The 8820-nt window shown below is 35.7% G+C and overlaps 1 long non-coding RNA gene across 1 annotated transcript; it reads left to right on the top strand.

The window, feature by feature from the left end:
• Positions 1-1332: 1332 nt before the first annotated feature.
• Positions 1333-7397, top strand: LOC145991376 (uncharacterized). Its single transcript, XR_014442047.1, has 4 exons — positions 1333-1502; positions 3411-3523; positions 4053-4205; positions 6572-7397. It is a non-coding gene; the product is annotated as an uncharacterized LOC145991376 (long non-coding RNA).
• Positions 7398-8820: the final 1423 nt, after the last annotated feature.

The raw sequence follows: 8820 nt of genomic DNA on the forward strand, positions 1-8820 counted from the left end.
CTCAGGCGCCGAAGTGGTTCGTAGTACTTCTTGTTTGATTTAATTTGGAAAGAAATGTAACGTTACCCTTATGGATTCAACTGTGCCGTAATGGTACACTCTCGATCTCACCCATTGTGGAAGTTATGTGATCGGCACCTTGCTCCTGAAGCCTTTACCTCCAAGTATCAACTGATTGGTGTGCTCAAGACTGCTTTATGCGAAGACATTAAAATATCCCGCACCACGAGAATAGGACCTGTCTGTCCTGCGCGGTAGTCAGCTCTACTGACTGAGCCAGCGCGGATCTGTTGCTTAATGTGTACTAACTAATAATTTTCTGCTTACGTACCCTGCAAGTAAGAAGTATACTATTATTCAAATATTGTTTCTCTTGCTTGAGTTAGAATTCATTCTAAAAGCGAATGGTTTAGTCCCTACGTTATCAGTTAGATGGCACACTTTGTTTGTGCTAATTAGTCCCTGGATGTATGACTTGACGTCATATACGAGTACTCGCGACCGCCATTTTGTAGGTGAAAATCCTTGGTTGGTGCTTCAAATAGCATTGGTTCTTATGGAACGCATGGCATCGCCAAACTTTAATTTTTTTAAATTATGTTGTATGTAATGACCTAATTACGTGTATTACTTCAAATATGAAGAAACGAATTTAATAAGATGCCTACAATTTTTTTTGTTAAAGATGTGTAAAGTTACACTCGCTCTCCGATACACATTACACGTAATTACATGTACGGAAACCTGGAATTTCGATGTTTCACACAGGATAATAAGGCATAAATGTAATCAGTGGCGGCGATTAGGCGTGCGTGGGAGCGGTTGCCCCTCACGTTTTGCCCAAGCACTATGCTAAACCTTATCTCAGGGTTGTAAAGGTAAAGGAATTTTAAATAAATTCAATTCCGGTCCAGGAGAGAAAATCAGCAAGCATAAATGGATTCTGGACCGTAAGGAACCTTTTTAACTGTGAAGTATTTCAATTCGGTCCAGGAACCTTTTTTTATGGATCAATTTAAATACGGCCCAGCAACCTTTTTGTGGCTAAATTTAAATTTTGTCCAGAAACCTTTTTTCCGTCTGAATTTAAATTTCGTCCAGGAATGTTTTTTTACCGGATGAATTTAAATACGGTTAAGGAACCTGTTTTCCGGATCTACTTAAATACGGTCCACGAACTTTTTTCCGGCTGAATTTAAATTCGGTCCAGGGAGCCTATTCTTGAATCTCGTTACGGTAGCTGGCTCTTGGATTGCCGAGTCAAGTCGGTCGCGCGGCGAACGACATGGAATGTACTCGATTCTTGAAATCCGTTCGGTCCCTGGCTTGAGAGTCGGTTCGTTCGCTAGCACTCGGCAGCAGGTACCCTACCGTATCCACTCGTTCTGTTGAGTCGGTTACCATAATTGTCGACCATGGATGCATATTTAAGTTGCTGTTTGTGCTTGAGGCAAGGATAATAGCGAATGAAGTAGAATACAACCATTCCAGTCCATCTTAGGGTAAGTATGTTACGATTTGTATTATTATTATAAGCTTGCATTTTTAAAAAAAGCAGTAATAAGCGTCCAGTGACGTAAATAGGCTGTGGTTAGTCTATGCACAATGTTTTTTTCCGATTTTTCATTAAAATATTGGTTTGCGCGTACACATGCTTGACTTTGAAGACTTATTTGTCAAGGTGTAAATAAAAAATATATTTAAAAAATACAATAGGTTTTTCTCGTAAAAATATAGAGCATTTTAACGCTCAAGGGTAAGGTGGATGGATGTTGATTGTCACACCATATACGTATATCATAAGTTCGCAATTTATTTTGTCACAATAGATCCAAAGGTAGAAAAGCGAAAAAAAAACATGGAAATACTGAAGCACTTTGAAGGTCATAATTGTTATACTATCTGTGCACATTGCATGTAATGGGTACGTAATAAATAAGGAAAATAGAACAGCTGATCTCAATTATATTTAACTAAATAATAAGCACTTCTCGTGTTGATCAGAATTAAAGGATCAATAGAGAAATTGTAAGATAATGGAATGGATGTAAAATGCAAATGTGTACTGGGTACCATTAAGGTAGTAATGTGGGTGTTTTATCGTATTATAATTCGACTATTTCGCTGTAACCATAAATTGTATTTCATTGTTTTATTATACTGCATTGTTTATGATATTCTAAACAAACTGACATGTCCAATATCACTGCATATAGGCTATAGGTACCAGTTTCATAGATCGGATATTTTGTGTTTTGCATGGTTCGTACTTATCAATTGTGTATTGCAGAACATAGCTAGTTCAAGGTGCCATTATGCTTTTTACACGAAAACAAATACTTTTTATACTAAAATAACGCATTTTTCTAAGTGCGGTACTACTTTACTATACCGGAGATACCTATCGATGATTTATTTCGCAATTTTTTACATTGCTAACGTACTATTCTGCATTGCGGAACATTTCTTTAGGTGAAATAATGAATTTCTAACGAAAATAATGTCTATTTCTTACATTAACGAGTACTTACTGTTCCTTATTTCCCACAAACCATCCACGGGCAGCCCCAAAAACCATTGACCTTAGCCCAAAAATTCACGATAACCCCACGAACCATCACGGGGACGAGGTATGCCTACTATGTTAGGTTAGGTTCCATTAGCATTCCTTTTGTTCAATTTAGCATATACGGACAATACGAGAGCGTATTGTGCTCTCGTGCAGAAAGCAAATGGCGGCAGCAGCAATAGCGCATCGGAAATAGATTTTCGTAGAAAACCACATGCATTCGCATTAAAATGGATCAAAACTACATTCCCGAACATCAACAACGCTACAGAAAATGATTTGCGTAAGTACTTTCGCCTGTAAATTTGAAGAAATCAGTCTCCAGTATAGTAAAGTGTTACCCTAAGTGCTACCGAACGCACATAATGGTGCGATATTGCTTACCTTGCGAATGATATCGCATCTTTTGTTTTCAAATATCAGGGTTTCCAACCTTCTTCACTGAGAAATACCTACTACCATGTTCGTCACGCGTGCAAATTGTACATTATGCACGGGTAGCTGACGGATAGCCCCACGAACCATTCCGATAAGGTTAGGTTTGGTTAGGTTAGGCAAGCATAGTTAAAAAAAAGGGGGATTTGAAACACTGACATGATTTCCCAGTCAAATAGATACCACGATGAAAGAAAATACTTCGACTAACTTTGGAAACCTTAGAGAAACTCATTTCCGTAAGTAGTTTCTTCTGTAAAAATGAAGAAATGTGTCTCCGATGTATGAAACTGTTACCTAGGCTATATGCAAGTAAGTTATTCATGGATGAAATAATAAATGTTATCTTATCGTAATACGAACATTTTTATCATGTTAGTGAAATATTTTTGCTTTTTTGCAACAGGCAACTACCAGTTGGCAGTGGCAAAAGATTGCAGAATTAGTGTTTGTCAGGCCAACGTCAGCAATTGCATCAAGCAAGACTTGTTCTGCAAGCAGGGGCAGAATACAGTGAAGGTGAGTGTCTGTTTAGCACATTTATTTGTGATATACACAAAATTTAAGAAATGATCTTTTTGCAAAAGAAATGTAGAAAAATTATTTACCACACGTCGTTGGCATTGTATTTTTCATTGGTATTGGTATGTGGTAAAATTTACATGTCCCATAATTAGAAGTGTTTCACAGGAATACTATTACACAGTTGTGGCTTATGTTGTCTATTTATTCAGTTATCCTTTATTGAAGGGCAAGGTTAAGAATGCAGCTGTTCTGCACCTAATCGTTGCTATAAGCAATGATCTAATACTTGCAATGGCAGAATCGAACGAAATTAATACATAGACAAAGATATACACATTGGTAATGTAAGTACAAACATAATCTGCATTTGCATTTTTAAAAATGTGTAAGCAAACAAAACACTAGAAATTTGTGCACTCTTGCTGTAGTGAGCTTATGTATGGAAAGTGCTTCTATTCTGATTTTTTTCTTTTAACAAACAGAAGGTAAATGTTTGTAATAATGAATATTCTGCCTGTTTCAGGGAAACCAGCATACCACATGGATGAGACTAATCCATATTGGGCTCCCTTTGTTGCTTATAAAAAATGTAGCAAGGAACCAGAGGTATCTGAGGCAAATGCCAACAGTGGTTCTAAAGTTGCACAGAAGATATTCAAATATCACCAAGAGAAAGGTAAGGAAAATACACCACACTTCTTTCATTTACACATTGACATGTTGTATAAACTTAATTACCTCTCACCAACTTTTGTAACAGATACTCGCATGACCTAACCATGTAAGGGAATATGTAATTTTTCTGTGAAAATTAAGTCTTACAATGAAATCAACATTAAATATTTATTTAATCAAAGTTAGTAGTCGTAATAATATTCTCTTTGAAATACAGTTTTAGAGACTACTCAGCCTCCTGCTTTTTACTATTATCTTTCATTATGCATCAAAACATAGTCTACGATCCCCATCACATGCTCTGAAACATGAATGTATCCCTCTGTATCTGACACATGCACCTTTTAACAAAACCTTCCTTGTTGTCATTACTAAAACCCATACCAGCCTCCCTGATGCCATATTGGTAATGTCGTCACCTTGTAATTAAACCATCCCAGGCTTGATACCTGGTGGAGGCACATAAGTGTTTCAGATTCCATTTAAACTGTTGTAGATCCAGTCCCAATTAACCTATCTGTGCATAAAAGTGGGACTTTTAAAAACTGAACAGAAATAAACGAGAGATAAATTAACGTCAATGCCTGAACTTAGTTGACTGGAAGATACCGAGAGCTCCTTTCTTCTATCGCCATGGCTATAAGACTGAACTAACGTTAATACAGGTACATAACAACTTAGTGAATATACACTGATGAGAGTTTGTATCCTCATAACTGATGATTCTGGCAATACTTGCTGCTATTAAAATATGCTTCTAAAGACTCGTTTCTTGCTGAGTTACTACAATCAGAGATGAAATGCATGACAATCATTTAGAAAGTATTTAGAAAATGGCTCTTCTCTGGAAGAGTTTTGAATATTTAACTTTTCTTTTAGGTCCTCAAGCTATGTGCAAACTTAAGATGTTATAAATACGGAGAAACTAGTACTCACTTTTATCCGCGAAGCTGTTTTTTCTTTTCCGATTAATTTCAGTGGCCACTGCCACCATCCTCGTTGGAAGTTGCTTTTCCATTGCTTGCTTTCACTACAGCAAGTTCCAACGAGGATGGTGGCCACTGAAATTAATCGAAAAAGATAAAACAGCTTCGCGGATAAAAATGAGTACTAGTTTCTCCGTATTTATATACTACCGCGTCTCTTTTCCCAATTATGAATTAAGATGTTATGTTCACATGAACTTCATGCACATAAACTCCCCTTGTCTCAACAATATCATCCAATTTTTTCTGCATGAAACTTCATTTTAATAACTAATATGCCAATAATAGTCACATATATTATAATGTCAAGTTTCATGTATTTAGAAGACTTCTTGTTCTGTTAGATAATGGCACACAAAGTCTTTTCACTTGTTATAGAGCTCACACTACAGTGGAGCACAATAAGGATCCATGCAACTTGACGGAAGTGTTTTTAGACACAAAGTGTTTCTATATATACAATTACTAATTTCTAAAATCTATTATAAATGTATGTTCACACCACAAGAAGCATGTATGAATCTTGTGGGGAAACGGAATAATAAATGTGCCAATATAAATTGTAATTTTTGTTGGTTTCACCATATTTAAATGTAATTTACTAGATTTAGAATTTCCTTTCCTCTGTAACATATTGAACGAAATAAAATTTTGCTAATGGAACCAGAATGCTTTTTGAATGGACATTATTGCTACAAAACCAGATCAATTTTGACAAATAATGGGTAAAAACGATAATATTCTATGGATCATGATAGGGATCTGCGTGATCAATGATGAGTATTTTTTCCATGCAACCACCAGTGTTGAACACGTAATAAGACATATTTTTACATTGCCATGTTGGAATTTCACCTGCTGCTTTCATCGAGCTGTGTATATATATTTTTAAAATAAATTTGTGTAAACAAATATGAAAAATCCAAAGTTAAGTGGGAAAGTTAAAATTTTTTCGCACTTATGTGTGCAATATCTACTTTTATCATAACTGGTTCAGCATCAGTAGCATCAAATATGGGCATATTATCACATTGGTCCATCCGACCAAATATATTTTATTCATAATTGGGAAAAGAGAGACGCGGTAGTAGATAAATATAGAGAAACTAGTACTCACTTTATCAGCAAAACTTTTTTCTTTGTTCTATTAATTTCAGTGTCCACTGCCACCGTCCTCGTTGGAAGCATGTCAAGCAACAGTACAAGTTCCAACGAGGATGGTGGTAGTGGCCACTGAAATTAATAGAACAAAGAAGAAGAAAAAAAATGTTTCATGGATAAAGTGTGTACTAATTTTTCTGTATTTATCATACATTTTATTTTATTACTTTGCATTTTCTCTTTGTGATAAGTGTACTATTTATGCTCTTCTTTTATTTAGGTAAAGAACACACTGCATGGCAGACATCCATGACAATGGAATACAGTGTATATTGACAATGTGATTTAAGATCACAGGAACTTGCAAAGGAGTTCAAGTGTCAAAGGCAAAGTTTACTGAAGACTGAAGACTTTAATGAGAGTGAAGAAAGGATGCAGACTGCAGGATCTGGCATATTGATACGTGTGAAAAGTGGCAGAATCCTGAATAGTAGACAAGTGGTCAAATATCATATATGTATGATTTTAAATTGCATACCATGGGCAGAAAGGACATTGTTACATGAAACAATGCCTTTTCCATTCAGGTCAAATTGTGGTGAGAGAGTTTCTGTAAATTTAGATTGCTTCAAATTATTTATTAACAGGCAACCATGCTTGATTATAAGAGCCATGACTTGGTCTAATTGTAAACAAAATACAGTCAATTATTTGATCTGTATATACCTTCAAGGTGTGTGTAATAACTTTCATTACAGAACACAGTGGCGAAATCTACCAGTTGACCTTATACTTGCAGATAAGAGTTCCAACATTTTCAGTGTTGGGCTGTGCCGAGCTTCGAATACAATTATCAAGAGGTAAAAAATAAGTAATAGGTACCGAGATGCAATGCGCTTGGAAACTGGCGAATCTCGGAAAACATGTCAAGTGGGTGATAGAATATGTTTGCTCACAGAAAATATACTAGTCTGATCTCAACAATACATGTGCATACTTGGCACTGCTATACCAGGTGATATAACACAGACAAAATTGTTGAAGTGTGTTATGCTCAAACAATTTTTTGTTTGTCAGTGAATGTACCTATGAATTCTTAAAAGCAGCTGTACAATTTTGTGGATACGAATAAAGTGCTTTTATACAAAAGCAGGATGTATTAATTTATATAGGTTCACAAAAATAATATGTCAGAATTTTGCAGTAAATTACAGACTGTAGAGAGTTGGATTAGTAAAAATATGTAATTTTACCAATAAATGCCTATATTGGCAGATACCGAGAGCTTTGATTGAATTGTTGTTTTAAGTCCACTTCATGCACAGAAAGGCTAATCTGGACTGGACCTACGGTTTAAAGTGGGATCGAAACCAGTGTGTATCTCCACCAGGTATCAAATGCAGGACACCTTGATTACAATGTGACGACGCTATCACTACGCCATCGAGAAGGCCCCAATACCGAGAGCTACTTTGGCCTCTGCAGTTTTCATGGTTTAAAGAAGTAACGTGGTTGGTGTACAGTGAACATGGCTCTCGCATATGAATTTTATTGTTGTTTTTTTGTCTTTTTGAATATCTTTTTACATTAATCATATTGAAAGTAGTTTATAAATATGTAGTGCCTAATGTATATCACTTATATAAGTTAAAATTTTTCTTATTAAAAAAAAATATATGCTTGTATTGCAATGTTACTGATTACCTATTATGAGAGGCAAGTTATCAAGAAAAGCACAACAATTGGCTGTGAGAATCAAACACAGTACCCAGGTTTTCTCTTTTCTTATTTGATTCAGCAGGCCATATTCCATCATATTCCAAAGTTTATTTTGCCAGAAATAGTAGCCGTAATAAATGAATGGGAGTCCAATAAAACTATTGAATATCAAAACAGTGACAACATGAATTTAGTGTGCACAGAAATAAAATGTTTTCAGAAAATGGTTATGTGGTTGGTGTATGTGTGAGCTTGGTGCTTACAAAAGACAACCTATCATCAAAACGTCATGTGTGTGTGTGTAGACAGACTAATGCCAGAACATATAACTGCTATCATCTGGCCATGGACATTGCAAATTACTGCTAGACAAGACCGGAAAATAATATAATTACCTGAGCATAAAAAACTTATAATTATAACCCAGGGTGAGTGTCTTATACCAATGGAGTTTTAATAGTGACCACAATGTACAATCCTTGCCTGGTTCATAGTGAGCTTTATTCAGGTTGAGAGTATAACTGCTGTAATAAAAGTTGAGGTTAGCAGGTTTTTAATATATTGACCAAGCTGCTGCCTACAATGAAAGAGTATGTTTAGCTTTTGCATGTCAGTTTTAATTTGGTGAACCCTGCAATAACTGAACCAGTCACACAAATAATGTTGTACACAACAGTTTATGGCTTCTGAAACCCTTAAGGCTCAACTGGACCTTTGACGTGAATTATCTTGTAGTTTGTTTTCACTGCTATCTGGATATTAATAAACTTACGTAATCGCGAAACTTTTGAGAATATCTAGATAATGGCA

The sequence above is a fragment of the Lepisma saccharinum genome, chromosome 8 (genome assembly GCF_977018435.1).
Source record: "Lepisma saccharinum chromosome 8, izLepSacc3.1, whole genome shotgun sequence".
Classification (NCBI taxonomy): Eukaryota; Metazoa; Arthropoda; class Insecta; order Zygentoma; family Lepismatidae; genus Lepisma; species Lepisma saccharinum.